The 16,363-nt window shown below is 47.1% G+C and overlaps 1 pseudogene; it reads left to right on the top strand.

Moving 5' to 3' along the window:
• Positions 1-916: 916 nt before the first annotated feature.
• Positions 917-2,211, top strand: LOC102950382 (annotated as a pseudogene).
• Positions 2,212-16,363: the final 14,152 nt, after the last annotated feature.

The raw sequence follows: 16,363 nt of genomic DNA, 5'->3' as shown, positions 1-16,363 counted from the left end.
CGGCCATACCCAGTCCTTGGCATATTGTTGATGGCCGCTTTAGGGACAGGAAGTCTGAAAGATTTTCTATCTGGCCCTTTGCAGAGGGGAGTTTGTTGAGCCCGGTGCTGGATGATCATTTGGGGGCTTTCCCTGGGTTACTCACTCAGTCTTCAGGACTCCACGTGGGAGAGGCAAGCATGCCAAACCTTGTTTGCCCCTGGGAAACAGACGTTCACGGGGGGCAAGTAACCACATGTGTAATATCAGAATGGGGACACGATTGCTCCACTGTTTACAAAGGAGTGACCATTTCTCCTTTTGGTGAATTCTTCCAAAGACTCATCAGCCTCTTCACTCTGCTCAAAGAAAATTAAATGACTTTAAATGGATCTTTCTATTCGAGGGACCTAAATTAGGTGGAGAAGGGAGGACGTCTTTGCAACAGAAGAGGGGTGGTGGTCAGAGCCAGAGGAGGGTGGTAATGGTCAGGCAGACAAGCTTCACTCTGAGTGGTCACTAAGGGGCTCAGCGTTCAGGACGTGGGCTTGAGAGCACTCTGGAGGCAGAGAACCCCGGAGGATGGCAGAAATCCACGCTACTGGGAAGGAGCTCAAGAAAAGGCTTTGTCAGGGCCAGGGTCCTTCCCACCCGGGGTCTTGCTTCCGCCTTGAAGTTCTTGGCTTCATCCTGAAGCTGCAAAGACCTTCCATTTTACAACTTCCACCCCCGCCTGTCACCCCAGAGTCTGAGCAAGGATTCCCTAAGCCTTCCCAAATAATGGGGAAGAGAACCTTCCAGAAGGCCAGATTGTTTTCCAGATTAGAGAGATGAGAGAGAGCTGCACCCTTAGACAGTAGAGTCACCGTTGGGAGTTTGACACGTACTGTCCCACACACCCACCGGGCAGTCTGTCAAACGCGACCATGTGGCAGAGATGGCCCGGCGTAGAAATCACTACCGTCAATTTTTGTACAAGGTGGGACAGGCGTCCAGAGGATCCTGGTCGTCTTCTCCTCGGTGTCAGAGATTCAGCAAGGCAGGGAGGACTGGAAGAATCCAGAAGGAAGGCCCAGGTGGTGAATATGAGGGTGGCCTTTCCAGGTAACTAAGAGTAGAAGCTAACATTTCTCCACGCTTCCTGTATGGCAGCCATTTAGCTCCAAGCCTGGCAGGCATTTGTTTACTCAAATCTTGTCACCCTGCGAGGCCAGCGCAGTGCATTCTTGTTAGTCGTGGCAGTTTTGTTCCACAAATTCCCCACCAACACTCCGAATTCATGAGTTCTGAACCACTGCTCCCAGGGGAATCACAAGGTCAGGGTCGTGTAAGCCTCTGCTCACAACATTTCTGTCAACCAGTCAATACATAACCTTGTTTCATGTGTCTCTGCTTAAAGACATTTCATTGAATATGTTGCTGATCCGTCAACACTAAACCCACGGCCAACACCACTGGAACTCCTGTCTGAATGAGTCTTCGTAAATGATCATGAAACACCGCAGGTATTCATTTCGGGGTCACAGGTCATTGTACGCCAGTGGCTGAATCCGCAAGTATGGAGTTCATGAGTCGTGAGGACCAACTGTACTATTAGATCCCTGTTTTCCAGATGGGGAAACTGAGGCATAGAGAGGTGAAGCACCTTGCCCCGTGTCTCCCCGGTAAGCGGGAGAGCCAGGATATGCACTCAGGCACTGATATGACCTCCGGACCACGCTGCTCACTTCTCTCATGTGCCCATGGATGTGTGTGAGGGGCAGCAGGTGGAAGGCTGGGATGTGTTTGCTTGAGACAGTATACACGCGCTGTGGGCAGATCTAGCCAAGCAGGGAGACAGAGTTCCCACCTCATAGGATGGGGTTTAAAGGAGGTAATGCTTAGGGTCACCTTTAGGGGGCCGGGAAGGAGGGGCTCGGTCCTGGCAGCCGCAGCGCGATATGGTTCGAGATTCTTCCCGGGATCGGCGTCATGGCCGTGTGCTTGGTCATCCCCGGCATACCCACTGCGCACATCCACAGGTTCTGTAACGGGGGGCAAGGAAAAAAGGGTTGCCTATTATCGGTACCAGTGGAGTTTGATGCAAAGAGACGGGCACATCTCTGGAGTTAATCGTTACTATGTGTCAAAGGGTTTGGAAAACATTGATTAAAGAAGCCTTTTCCTGACCGATGAAGATTAACTCAGTTATGCTCATCTGCCCTTTCTAGAAGGTTATGCAGTGTATCAATGTAGTACATAATAAAAACAAAAAAGTAAAATCAAAAATAAAAAAAATAAAAAAAAATAAAGGAGGTAATGCTTAAGGCAGCACAGCGCACACACAATACTTGACAAAATGGTAACCCCACTCCCCACAACACACGGAGACAAGACTCAGCCTCAGACAACCCCTACAGACCAGACCGCACACGTGGCATGTGATCTGAGACTAGATGTAGCTGTACATCTATATCCCGTGTCCAGGAAATCCGACTAGAAACTCACCAGACACCCAGGATCCTATATAAACGCGAAATATTCATGGAAACCTGACTGCCAACGGAGATGCCAACACATACGTTCAGGACGTGAGCTGATCTACATTTCAAAGCTCTGTAAAACCAATCTGTAAAACTTGCAAAACTGCGACAGCGCCGAAGAGGTGAAGACATTTTTCATGGATCCAAAACGGTCAGGAGACGCATTTGGAAGTCTATTCTTTCAGAAAACTCTATCAATGGAGTAGACACCAATTAATTGCCAAGATGCAGAATCCAAGAGTGCTCTGTGTTCAGTGAGGTGTTCTCAATTTAATATGGTGTCTCGCTAATTGAATGTATAATTTGAACAAATCCAGAAAGAGTGTGTCACACTTGAACAGGTTAAGAAAGAACCTAGACTAAAACGCAGAAAAAGTCAGGCAATCAAGATGATTTTTTAAAAGTAATGTAGAACAATGGAAGCATTCAGTGGCTAAGCATTGGGATTAACAATGGAAGCATTAAGTGGCCAAGTATTGGAATCACCCCGCCCCCCCCCCCCCCCAGTGGCTTACAAAGGTCAAAGAGTTGGAGGCCAGGTGAAAAGGGCCTTCGGAGCCGTTGAGTCTAAAATGAGAATTGCTTCTTTGCACGGAGTAAGTGAGAAAGCTGTCAGACACACTCCAGAGCCTGTGCTGGCGGCTGTGGGTTGCATGGATACGCCAGGCAGGTGGCCCTCCCGACAGAAAACTCACAAGGACCGAAGCAAAAAAAGTAAAAAAAAAAAAAAAAGATCCATTTATCTACCTTGATGGTTGCTCAATTTTAAACTGAGCTGGAAGCCAGTGAGTTTCTGAAGAGATTGTAGAACATTGGTCTCCCTGGGGGCTGAGTTTTGTTGTTAGTGAATCCTGGGCGGGGGGATAGTTTCTGCTCTCAGCATTTCTCTGGTTCTCCTTTTTTTTTTTTTTATTTTTTTTTAACGTTTATTTATTTTTGAGACAGAGAGAGACAGAGCATGAACGCGGGAGGGTCAGAGAGAGGGAGACACAGAATCTGAAACAAGCTCCAGGCTCTGAGCTGTCAGCACAGAGCCCGACGCGGGGCTTGAACTCACGGACCGCAAGATCATGACCTGAGCCGAAGTCATTCGCTCAACCGACTGAGCCACCCAGCACCCCTGGTTCTCCTTCTTAAAATAATGGGAGCGGTAAGCTTGACTGACAGAATATTAGATGTATGGACTTCTGCATACCCAGGACAAACCATAGGTATCTTGTTGTTGCTTCCAGAATGGACGTTCCGAGCAAGACTATATAAGAAAGAGAAAACTACTGCTCGCGGTGCAACTTGGCAGTCTATTCTACCCCCCCCAACCCCCACGCCACCATCAGAATAGCCGAGCCTGTTATCAAAGAGTATCGCTCTTTGCAACCTTGACCCTTCATTCCGAGAGATCTTCCCGGGCCAGGCAAGTCCACGTGCCTGCAGCTTGCATCTGTCCTTCCATGACCTGCGAGGAACAATCAGACAAACACCCAGAATTTCTGTGTAGGAGCATAAGCTCCTCTTAGGGAGGCACCTGCCATGGGAAGACACGTGTGAGTAACCAGTACCGAGGCCGCAAAGAGGTGATTGGAGGATCCGGGGTTAGAAATGAACAGAAATGAGGCTGGAAAGAAGGCAAGAAGGAGGGGTTTGGTAGGAGTAAGAAAGGTGGATCAACATTACCAGAAGCTGGAACCCGAACTGTAGAAATAACTAAGGGTGCATCAGGCCTATAGGTGTGATTTTGATTTGTGCATGCTGTGGTGTGCCTGTGCCATAGTTCCGAAGGCTTCTCGGCAAAGCCAGTGCCTGTGTGTGAGTTTTCCTTGGTGAGAGTTAGGCAAAGGGCTAGATTTTCCTCTTGGGGTTGGCCGGCTGTGGAATGGGGCCAATGTGAGCGGGATACAGAGGTGAGAACGGGAGCTGGGAGTTGGTGTGACCGAGAGAATGAACCCACCCCCTCCCCCAAATTCCCAGAATCTTAAGAAGAGCCTACCCGCGCCACTAGGGTTTCCAGGCATTTTCTCTAGATCTGAGCAGGTCTGGAGGCGTCGGCTGACTTCCGGGGTACACAGAGGCATTCTGAGACGGAAGAAGCCTAAGTCCTCAGCGATAACACGTACCGTTGATCAGATATGTGCCATGTGCCAGGCCCATTCTAAGCAACTGACATGCCTTCATTCATTTATTCTCAACAACTATGAGGAAGTTACCACGAATGAGGAAGGTACTATTAATTTCACCATTTGACAGATGAGGAAACCAGCACAGAGAGGTTGTGTGACTCCCCAAATGGCAGAGCCGTTGAGTGATGGAGGCAGATGGGAACCAGTCAGTGGGGCTCCGGGCCCACATTCTTTTTTTTTTTTTTATACAGCTTTTAAAAAAATTTTTTTTTAACATTTATTTATTTTTGAGACAGAGAGAGACAGAGCATGAACAGGGGAGGAGCAGAGAGAGAGGGAGACACAGAATCTGAAACAGGCTCCAGGCTCTGAGCTGTCAGCACAGATCCCGACGCGGGGCTCGAACCCACGGACCGTGAGATCATGACCTGAGCCGAAGTCGGCCGCTTAACCGACTGAGCCACCCAGGCGCCCCTAATACAGCTTTTTATTATCTCGGATACACATTTAGTCTTAAAACTGCTTGTGGTGTTGAATACTGCTGGCGGGAACACGTTTCCCGAGAGTGGAGCATGAAGGGTGGTGTTCTGGACGGCTAGGATGGAGGGGGGCCCCCCATTAACAGGGCTCTTCTTTTTTTTTTTTTTTTTTTTTTTAATGTTTATTTATTTTTGAGACAGAGAGAGACAGAGCATGAACGGGCGAGGGTCAGAGAGAGGGAGACACAGAATCTGAAGCAGGCTCCAGGCTCTGAGCTGTCAGCACAGAGCCCGACGCGGGGCTCGAACTCACGGACCGCGAGATCATGACCTGAGCCGAAGTTGGCCGCTTAACCGACTGAGCCACCCAGGCGCCCCAACAGGGCTCTTCTTGAGTTGTGTTTTTCAGACCGTGAGGGGAAACTTGTCTCCTAAAGGAACCCTGACACACTCACCAAAGCTCACAACAGAGAAAGAACCATTCACACAAGGAACAGAAGCCCCAAAAAGGAAGAGAACATGATGGCTCGGTTGTGGGTTACAAAATAAGTAGATGAACGCGGTTAGCTCTGGCAACGCGGGCTGTGTGAGAACATTCGGGTATAGAGACAGCAGGGCGTCATAGGGGAAAGGCTGCCTTCGAGCTCCCTTGTGACAAACACAGCGGGGGAGTCATGTCTCTGGGGGCCGAGCCCTTCATACCCTTCAACTGCAGGACGTAAACCCTACGGAAATGTATAAAACTTGGGTTTCTCCTAATCCTCCACAATCTGGAGCCCAGAGAGTAACACATCTCTGTTGAGAAACTCAGAAGACACAGGGCCAGTGACGCAATGGATAAAGCACCAGAAGATTCGAGAAACTCAGAAGAGAATTGTGTAGGTTAGTGATGCCCAGGGTTGACTGTGGAACAAGGAGTTTGACGGGAAGACGGAGGTGAATTTTGCTATCAAACCGGGAAGGAATTTACAAGAAATAAAATTCCGTTAAGTAAATGCACCCCGGGAGGCTTGCGCGACACTTGCACATGTGTGCACGCAGATACATGCGTGTGGGTGCGTGTGCATGTGCACACACACAGACACACACACACAGCCAAAGCAGGGCCCACATCCTTAGCTAAGAAAATGCAGGATGGAAGAGGGAGGCTTGTTCCAGAAGCACCTCTGACTCTAGACCCCGGAATTTTAAGTGGGAAATCAGAATGACCCCCAATGCTGACGACAGCAACCCGCAAGCTAGGTCCTGGCCGTGCAGAGGTCACAGACGGGCCACACCTTCCAGGAGCTCCGAGTACAAAGGGGAGTCAGTCACGTGGCACATGATCCCCTGACGGCCTGATGAGTGTCCCACGGGGACAAACGGAGGAGGCTGTGCTATGTAATCCTTTGGACAGCCATCCCCCACTAACGGTGCTAATCTGTGAATTTGGGGGGACAAGACCATTCAGTCTACAGCACTTTCTTTTTTCTCCAAACTCTGGCTTCTTAGGGTTTCCAAGAGACCATTAGTATAGGGCTCAGCCTCTGGATTCTCTTCTGCCTGCGTTTAAATTCAGGCTCCGTCTCTTGATAGATGTGCAACATGAGGCCAGGGGGTAGCAAATGGTAGCCTACTGGTCAACTATGGCTCATGTCTGTTTTTGTAAATAAAGTTCCGTTGGAACACAGCTGCACCCGGTCGTTTACTGGGTGTCTTGCCCTCCTGCTTTCCTGCTGGGATGCATAGATGAGGTGTTGCAACAGAAGACTTTATGGCCCGCAAGGTCTAAAGTACTTAGTATCTGATTCTTTACGGAAAATGTCTGCCGACTCCTGCTTTAGGTAAGTGATTTCGCCTCTCTGGGCTTCAGTTTCCTCTCTGGAAAATGAGCTGAAAAAATGCCCGCCACATTGTGCTACTGTGAATTTTAACTGAGGGATTCTCGAAGCTTGTTGTCTCATGCTTTGCATCAGGCCCCGATGGAGACAAGGTTGCTTAATACAGCTTTCTTTCTTTTTTTTTTTAAGTTTATTTATTTATTTTGACAGAGAGAGTGTGCATGCGCGTGCAAGCAGGGGAGGGGCAGAGAGGCAGCGAGAGAGAGAATCCCAAGCAGGCTCTGTGCTGTCAGCGCAGAGCCCAACGTGGGGCTCGATCCCACGAACCGTGAGATCATGACCTGAACTGACATCAAGAATTGGATGCTTAACCGACTGAGCTACCCAGGCTCCCCTTAGTAGAGCTTTCTGGATGCAGCTCTTCACCCAGAAAACTGTGAAAAAGACACTGGTTCATAGACATTCTAAAATCCAGCTTGGAAGTCAGCTGTTTCTACTGCTCTGAGGACAGAAAATGTTCTCCCTTTAAGACTCAGTTCGACTCACTGGGAGTGGTCCCCTCATCCATGTTCTTTTTCACTCTCGTTTCTGTTCTCTGGACTTTGTCCTCTGAGACACACATTCTTTCTTTTCTACTCATTCATTCATTCATTCTTCTCACGAAACGAGCCATGTTTATTGCTGGGGGCCTTTCACCGTCTGTTTCCTCTCTATGGAAATTTGGGAGCCCCGAATCCCTTTTTATTTTCAGCTTTCTCTGCCCAAGCTTCTAGAGCTCATTTAAAATCTTTCCGGGTTCTATGGCTCTGGGGGTGGTTAATTCCATGCCTGAAAGCCACGTTCACTATTTTTGCAAGAGGCTACTCTCTACTCTGGAGTGCCAGGAGGCTGGGGGGCACTCTCAAGATTCTTAGAAGCCCTTTTGTCTAGATGAGAGGGTCTAGGAGACAGTACCTTAATTTTTTCTAAGGTCTTACCTAATTCCAAGAGACATGTCCCCTGTCAGTTTTGGAAGGGACCGCCCCTGTCTTCGGCACCCTCCCAACTCTGCAGAACATTCTCTGTCATCCAATTGGTTCTTGCAACAGCCCAGACAGGGAGATTTTCTTCTCCCACTTGTCAGATGAAGAACCTAAGCCTTCAGAAAGGAGACGTCCATTGCCCGAGGTCACAGAGCAGGGTGTCCAGGCCACGTCAGCCGACCTGACGGAAGCTGGCCTGAGGTTACCCTGCTCTTGACCAAGATGTCTGCACCCGGAGAAATGACTGCCTTAGACCACACTCTACTCAGAGGAAGAGGGCACAGCGGGGAGGCTATTACAGTGAATAACATACTTTCTTAAGCTATACTTTACTCTCTGATAACCCTCTCTCTGATCTGTCTTCTTCAGAACCGCAGTGGCTGTCTTGGAGTTTTTATCAAACGTTCACATTCTCAGCATACGCTGTACCATTTTAACCCACTTTTGTATCTATGATCTCATTTGACCCTCACAGCAACTATGCGAAAGACGCAGAGCAGGCGTAAAAACGGGAAATTCAGACACAAGGAGGGACTCCAAACAAGTCAACATTGAACAGAACAATCTCTGGGCTTGTGGTCTTGAAAGTGTTGGTGCTGGAAGTAAACGTGGTTGCCTTCACCTCTTTATTTTCCAGAAACTGAGGCTCAACGAGGGGTGGAGGCAAGGCAAAGGCTTCCTAGCTAGTTAGCTGCGGGGTTAGGACTTGAATTCAAGCCCCCTGTCTCAGACTCAGCTGTCTAAGCACAGCCTGTGGTGTTGTTTGCTCTGCTTTTCTATTTCCTTTACTCTACCAGGCCAGAGTAACTCCTCATTTACGGGGACTGGCATTTAATTTTTCTTTTTGCTGGGGCGCCTGGGTGGCTCAGTCGGTGAAGCGTCCGACTTCAGCTCAGGTCACGATCTCGCGGTCCATGAGTTCGAGCCCCGCGTCGGGCTCTGGGCTGACAGCTCGGAGCCTGGAGCCTGCTTCCGATTCTGTGTCCTCCCTCTCTCTCTGCCCCTCCCCTGTTCATGCTCTGTCTCTCTCTGTCTCAAAAATAAATAAACGTTAAAAAAAATTTAATTTTTCTTTTTGTAGATTTCACAGGTGAGCATCCAAGCCTGACCTAAAAGCATCTGCCTTCCCACAGAGTGACATCACTTAGGGTTAGGGTTTCAGCCTCCTTTTCAACTTAGGAGAATGGTAGCTGCCCATCAGCTCCAGGGGCTCAAAGACTTTATCTTCTCAGGGCAGGTCCAGACTGAATGAGGTGAGTCACACCCGGTGCAGCTGAAGTCAGGCCCACACATCGGAAGGGATCACATTGCTGGGGTCTGCAACCTGGTTATTCCATCAAAGCCAATCATTTTTAATCACAAAAGCAGAAGAAACAGGAAGACAACCTCATGGTTGGAACAGAAAATGATCTTTTTGTGGCTGTTGGTTCGCCTGTGCTTTACATAATCTGAATAAATTAGGTCAGACCTGACTGCTCACTGACACAGCCATCCAACCATCCATCCATCCATCCATCCATCCACCCATCCACCCATCCATCCATGCCCCTCAGTTCTTTTCTCTCTCATTCCATCTCTGCGTTCTTTTACTCACCCATTTATTCATTTGTTTATAAATTCTATGATTTATTCATTCATTTGTTCATCCAGCAAGTTGCTATTAAGCACATTGTTTTCTCAATTATTCCCAGTTGAATTGGTGTGTTTTTCTCCTCCCCACACCCACGTACCTTTGTAACGAGAAAACCGAAGGCCCAGAGAAAATACATAGTTTACTTACTAATTACTTGTTGAATTCTCTAAAATTAAACCTCTTTTTTTTTTCCAGAGGATTTTGATGCAGAAGAGGGAGGGTATCAGCTATGAACTGGTTGTGATGATCAACTTCCCAAAGCCCTTCTCCAAGTTCATGAGTTAAACACTCAGCAAGCATATATTGAACTCTACCTTGTGCCAAACAGGTAACAGAAACCAAGGCAATAAAGAATTTAAAACAACAACAACAACAACAACAACACCCCTAGGGGCGCATGGGTGGCTCCGTGGGTTAAGCGTCTGACTCTTCATTTCGACTCAGGTCATGATCTCACAGCTCTGTGAGATCGAGCCCCGCATCAGGCTGCCAGCTCAGAGCCTCCTTGGGATTCTCTCTGCCTCTCCCCTTGTGCATGCACACACATGCATGCACACACACACACACTCTCTCTCTCTCTCTCTCTCAAAATAAATAAATAAACATTAAAAAAGAAACCCTAATGATTTGGTGGAAGGTGAGTAAACAATCAATTGTATGTTCAGAATGTGGTAAGTACAATAGTATAGGTCAGCAGAAAAGGAAGAGACTCCCTTGCTTAGGGTGGGTGGCCTGGGAAGTTTGCCTAAAGGAGAGAATAGCTAAATGAGGTCCTGAAGGAAAAGAAAGAATTTACACAATGGAAGTTGCTTTGATTTTTAAGCTATTTTTTTTTCATTGTAAAAAGTACTGTATGTGTTTGTGATGAACATTCTGAAGAAGACAGATGGACAAAAACTATGAAGTAAACTCTCTCACTCCCTCAGCACTCTCCCATATGCTTGAAAGTCACTCCCCGGAGAGCTACCTCTGTTACTCGTATTGAGACCGCTCTGGAATTTAATTATCTCTCTAAGCGCTCGTAAGTTGGGATTTTTGAGTTCTATCGTTTGTTCAGCAGTTATTTTCTGGCTTCATTTAGTAAAGAAAAGCTTCCTTTTATCAGCTGGATGAGCTACAGTTTATTCTTAAAAGGCAAACTAATAAGTATTTCTTCGAGTTACCAATTTTCAGCAGAGTTTCCATATCTATCCATCCATCCACCCACCATCCATCCATCCATCCATCCACCATCTATCCACCATCCATCCATCCATCCATCCATCCATCTATCCACAATCTATCCACCATCCATCCACCATCCATCCACCATCCATCCACCATCTATCCACCATCCATCCATCCATCCATCATCCATCCATCCATCCACCATCTATCCACCATCCATCCATCCATCCATCCATCCATCCATCTATCCACCATCTACCCACCATCCATCCACCATCCATCCATCCATCCATCCATCCACCATCTATCCACCATCCATCCATCCATCCATCCACCATCCATTCATATTGCTCTTTTATTTGTCTAGAATCACTTATGGACTGGTGAATTGTTATTCATTCTGTATTTTACAATCAAAGTTATTTTCCTGTTTGATGCTCAAAATGTCCCAAATTTGGCCAGCAGGAGCTCCCATGAACTGGCTTTGTCCTTTTAGCATGCCTTCAACATTCTTGCTTTCTCACACAACACTACTCATTTTATACTTTGCCCCAGACTTAGCACCATCCATTTCTCCAAGGAGCTCTGTTTCCTTTTAGGGGAGAATGGCAGTCAGAGACTAAGATCTAGGGGCCAAGTGAGCTCATAGCTATTAGAATACCATTTCTTCTAGGTCTTTTCAATGGAAAGAACTAGAAAATATATTTGTTTAATAAAATCATGAGTCTGTATTGATATTCAAAATTCAAATTTAGTATTACAAGGCTTATTCAGAACACCTTAATTCACATTTTTATGTTCTTTAATCTCAAACCAAAAATCTTAGTTCCTGATAACACATACATGCATATTATATTTGTTTTATCCTACCTATAATAAGCACTAAATTATTACAATGTTACAATTACTATATGACTATGCTATGAACAATGAAATTGCTGAATGAAGTTTGATATTTCTTTGCAGCTCTTCTTATCCTTAAGGACAACCTGAGTACCGTGATCAAAAGTCATTTGAAATCTTTGCTCAGTGGGGCACCTGGGTGGCTCAGTCGGTTGAGCATCCAACTTCAGCTCAGGTCATGATCTCACGATTTGTGAGTTTGAGCCCCGCGTCAGGCTCTGTGCTGACAGCTCGGAGCCTGGAGCCTGCTTCCGATTCTGTGTCTCCCTCTCTCTCTGCCCCTAACCCACTCTCATCCTGTCTGTCTCTCTCAAAAATAAATAAACATTAAAAAAAAAAAACAAGAGATCTTTGCTGTGTGGTAATGTGGTGAAATTAACACATTACCAGGGTTGTTTGTTTCCAGTTTATTTCCAATGTTTGGTTGCCTTTTTACTTTATTTGCTGAATTTTTGCATACGTAAGTATTAACATAGTTAAAACTTAAAAGCTGGGGTGCCTAGGTGGCTCAGTCAGTTGAGCAGTGACTCTTGGTTTCAGCTCACATCATGATCTCACAATTCATGGGATCAAGCCCCACACTGGGCTCTGCACTGTCAGCCCAGAGCCTGCTTGGGATTGTCTCTCTCTCTCTGTCTCTGCCTCTTCCCCAAGCTCTCTATCAAAATAAATAAATAAACTAAAAACAAAAAAAAAAATCTTAAAACCATATGAAAAGGTGCACCGCAGAAAATATCTGTCTCTGTGCTCTATCCCCCCAACGTGTAGAGGTAAATACTATTTGTATTAGTTTCCAATTTACCTTTCTGCTGCTTTTTGTAAATACAGTATGCGCTTCCCCTTTGGTTACACACAAGTAGCAAACCCCAAACGGTGTTCAACAACTTGCTTTTCTACTTAACAAAATACCCAGAAAACAACTCCAAAACTGTACGTGGAGCTATTTCTCATTGATTTTTCACAGCATAGTCTCCTGCACGAACGTACCCCTCGTTTATTCAACCATTCTTTGAATGATGCACATTTGGGTTGTGTCCAGTCTTTTTGCTCTTGGAAATAATACAGGGGAAGTAAATAAAACAGGGGATTGAGCATCTTGCCCTTTGTTTCGAGGACCTTTACCTTTCCTTTGCCATGAACTATGTCTCTTGCCCATTTGATCTCAGTTTCGAAGAGCTTTTTAAGGCTATTAATGAGTTGAGCCCTTTACGATATAAATTGCAACTATTTTCTCTGACCTTTTCATTTCACTTTGACCACATGTGATGTTTTGGGTCATGCAAAACTTAATAAAAATTCGATAGTTAAATTTATCAATCTTTTAACACTTCTGAATCGTGAGTCATAGAAAAGAGGCTCTTGCTACTCCCAGGGTTAAAGGAATTTTCCTGTGTCTTCTTTTAATATGTGTGTGGTTTCGCTTTTCACACTTGGATTTCTGATGCGTTTGGAGTCTAACCTGATGAATAGGATGAGATGTGGACACAACTTTTACCATTTTCCAAATGTCTATCCGGTTATCCTAACACCACTTTTTTACAAGACCCTTATTTTCCCCTGGAATCCGAGATGTCACGCTTCCTTATACCAAATTTCTACATGTCCTGGTTGATACTTTGGGATTTTCTGGTCTGTTCATATTCGTTCTCTCTATTCAGGTGCCTGTAACGCTGTTTTAATTATGAACTTGCTCCATTTGTCTTCCGCTTGCCTCTCTAGACCCTCTCCCCTGTTTCTGGATTCTGTTTGCAGCCCTGGGAGGCTGTCCTGAAAGGATTTCAATCCCTGTTTCTTTGCCTTGGGCTTCTGGTTGGGTTTGGCCATTGGTGAGCTCTGGCAGGAAACCGGAAGGAGGGAGGAGAGCAAGGGTCGAGGTGTTTCTTCTCCTGGATCCTTCCCGTAGGGTCTCCTTTTTGTCTGTGTTCCCGGACAGCAGGGCCACTGATCCTCTTTATGCCGGCCCTCTACCCAGCCCTGTCTTCTAGATTCTGCTACCTCCCGCGTCCCCTCACGTTTACCTAACCCTACTCTGATCACTATGGCCAGGGATAAGGCATTTCTGATTGGGACAGGACTGGGTCGTGAGATCCAGCCTGGCACATTTCTGAAGCACGCAGAAATGACACTTGGAGAGGAGGTCGTTTTCAAAAGAAAACCGGTTGCTGTTACCAGATCCAGAGCGGACGACAGCAACACGTTTGGTAATAAAGAGTAGATACACAGATAGAGGCACTATGCTAAATAGTGTCAGTGAATTTTACACAATGATTTCCCCCAGACTGAAGTTTGGCAAAGTAAGTGATTTATTCAAGGTCATCCACAGATGGTGAGGGAGCGGAGTCCTCGGGCCATGTTGACCTCAGGCCAATGGATTCCGAAAGCAAAACTCTTAACCACCTCTGTAACCGCTCCTTGACTCCCCATCTGCACGCTTTCCACAACATCTCAAAATATTCACATTTTTTTAAAAAAAATCATCAGGCTCCACAGTAGTGAAACGAGGCCTGGGTCATCCAAATTTGCCGCACTTTCAAATGCCTCTCCTCCTCCTCCTCCTCCAATCTGTTCTCCCCGAAAGAACAGCATCTTGCTTTTTTTCTTTTTTAATTTTTAAAAAAGTTTTATTTCTTTTTGAGAGAGAGAGAGAGAAGACAGTGAGCTGGGGAAGGACAGAGAGAGAGGGACGTGGGGGAGGGGCAGGGAGAGAGGGAGACACAGAATCCCAAGCAGGCTCTGGGCTCCGAGCTGTCAGCACAGAGCCCGACGTGGGGCTCGAACTCACAAACCGTGAGACCATGACCTGAACCGAAATCGGACGTTTAGCCGACTGAGCCCCCCAAGCGCCCCAAGCATCTTGTTTTTAATGAGTGGTCCAGTGTGAGTGGGCTCTCACTTTGCTTGAGCAGACCTGCAACCCTGCTGGGGGGTAAATATTGCAGGTGAGCTGAGCAAGTAGGTCACATCCCAGGGACCTCTCTTTTCTCTCCTATCACTTTATAAAGCCCTTCTCTATTTGTGTATCTCAGAGACCCTTCCCACCGCCAACTTGCTGCCCAGGGATGTGGTGAATTGGACGATGCCTCCTGCCAAGTGACCTCCTCCTTGGCCGACCCTTCTCTTCCACTTACCCTAGGTACCTGGCGGTCTCATGCTCTTGAACTTCCCCAGACCCGTGTAGACATTTCTCTAGACTCTGGAGAGCTTATTGATGATCTGGTGACAGGGGAGGACCGATTTGCCGAGTAGGATAAACAGCTTGAAGGAATTTCGAAAATATGTGCAAAATCCAAGCCTGCAAATACACACACGACTCTCTTTTTCATCCCTAATTCCCTTCCTTTACATTCATCACCATCAAAAGGAGACAAGGACTCTTAGGGAGGCACAGAAAGAGCCTGCTGGCCCCTGGAGGGAAGAGGGACCCAGGACGCAGGTTATTCTAACCTGAAAGAAGGTAAACGAAACTAACACTTCCTGAGTCCCTTCCCCAGGCCGGATGCCACTTCGCAAAAGCACTCTCCTAAGAACCTCACTGGAGCTTTTCCATGGCCCAGTGAGATTCTCCCCACCTCACATATAACAAAACCCAGTCGGAGTGGTCAAGGAGGTTGCTCTAGGCCCCAAGGTTCATGGGCAATCAGAGCTTAGTCTGTGCTTCCAAAGACCAGATGCTTGCCATTCTCCAGGTGACTTTCTGAAATGGCTTCCCCTCCTACCCCCGGGCCTGCCCGGCAACCAGGGAGAAAAGAAAATAACGGCCCTCAGCTTGGGCCGGACTCCGCTGTGTAATGAGGCGTCTGGGGGATGAACTTGCGGGGTCACAAGTCAGGTGAAAACACAGGAATTACAGCATTAGAACTGGGGCTTCCTCCTGGGGCTGGGATGCTGCCTTGCAGCAGTTTCTCTGTCCAGAGATTAAGCATCTGAAAAAGACGCAGCCAGACGAAGTGGGCAAAGCCAAGGAGAAGAGGTCCACGAGCCCAGGCGCGCGAAAGCCCGTGCAATGATGAGGAGTGAGAACCACAAATACAACATGCTCTGCTCAGCACGTATATGCGAGCCTCCCTCCCAGCCAGTTCCCAAGATTAAGGACGGGTCGCCGAAATACACAGGGTCACTGAGTTCCTGGCGTCTGAATGCTTCCGTTGTGGACTCTTCCCAAAATTTATCCCCCATCAGAATAATCACCGAAACCTCAGAGTACAGCATCCAAAGCAACAATGAAAACGGAAACCCACGGGCATGGATGGGTCTTCTGGTCCTGCCAATTCTTGCTAGATGGTTCCAAATACATCCTCTCCTCTAGGCGGCACATCCAGTCTGAGAAATATTATTTCCTCCACTTTGCAGGTGAGGTAACTGAGTCTCAGGGTGGAGAATTCCTTATAATCGTGTAGCTGGTCAGTGGTTGAGCAAGACTGGGAGCCTGAATTTTTGACTCTGGTTTTCCCCTACCACTGCCCCTCCTTGACATTATGGAAAGGCTCTAGCCTGACCCCGATACCCTAGCCTGACCTTCCCAAACCCCTCGGATGCCCCAGAAGCAGTTTGTTTTCCACCTGGGATTCACCAGTTCCTTGAGAGGAAACTTGACTGCCCAAACGGGCTCTTCTGTGAGCTTCAGACCTTGAACCCCACAGAGCCCCTCTTTCTTCAGGGTCTAGGTTCTTGATCTGGATTATCTCATGAACTGCCTACTGGCTTTCAAGGCCACCATACTCACT

Source organism: Panthera tigris, chromosome A1, assembly GCF_018350195.1.
Source record: "Panthera tigris isolate Pti1 chromosome A1, P.tigris_Pti1_mat1.1, whole genome shotgun sequence".
In the NCBI taxonomy this organism is placed as follows: Eukaryota; Metazoa; Chordata; class Mammalia; order Carnivora; family Felidae; genus Panthera; species Panthera tigris.
Note: the sequence above shows the minus strand (reverse complement) of the source record. Positions and strands in the feature narration are given on the sequence as shown.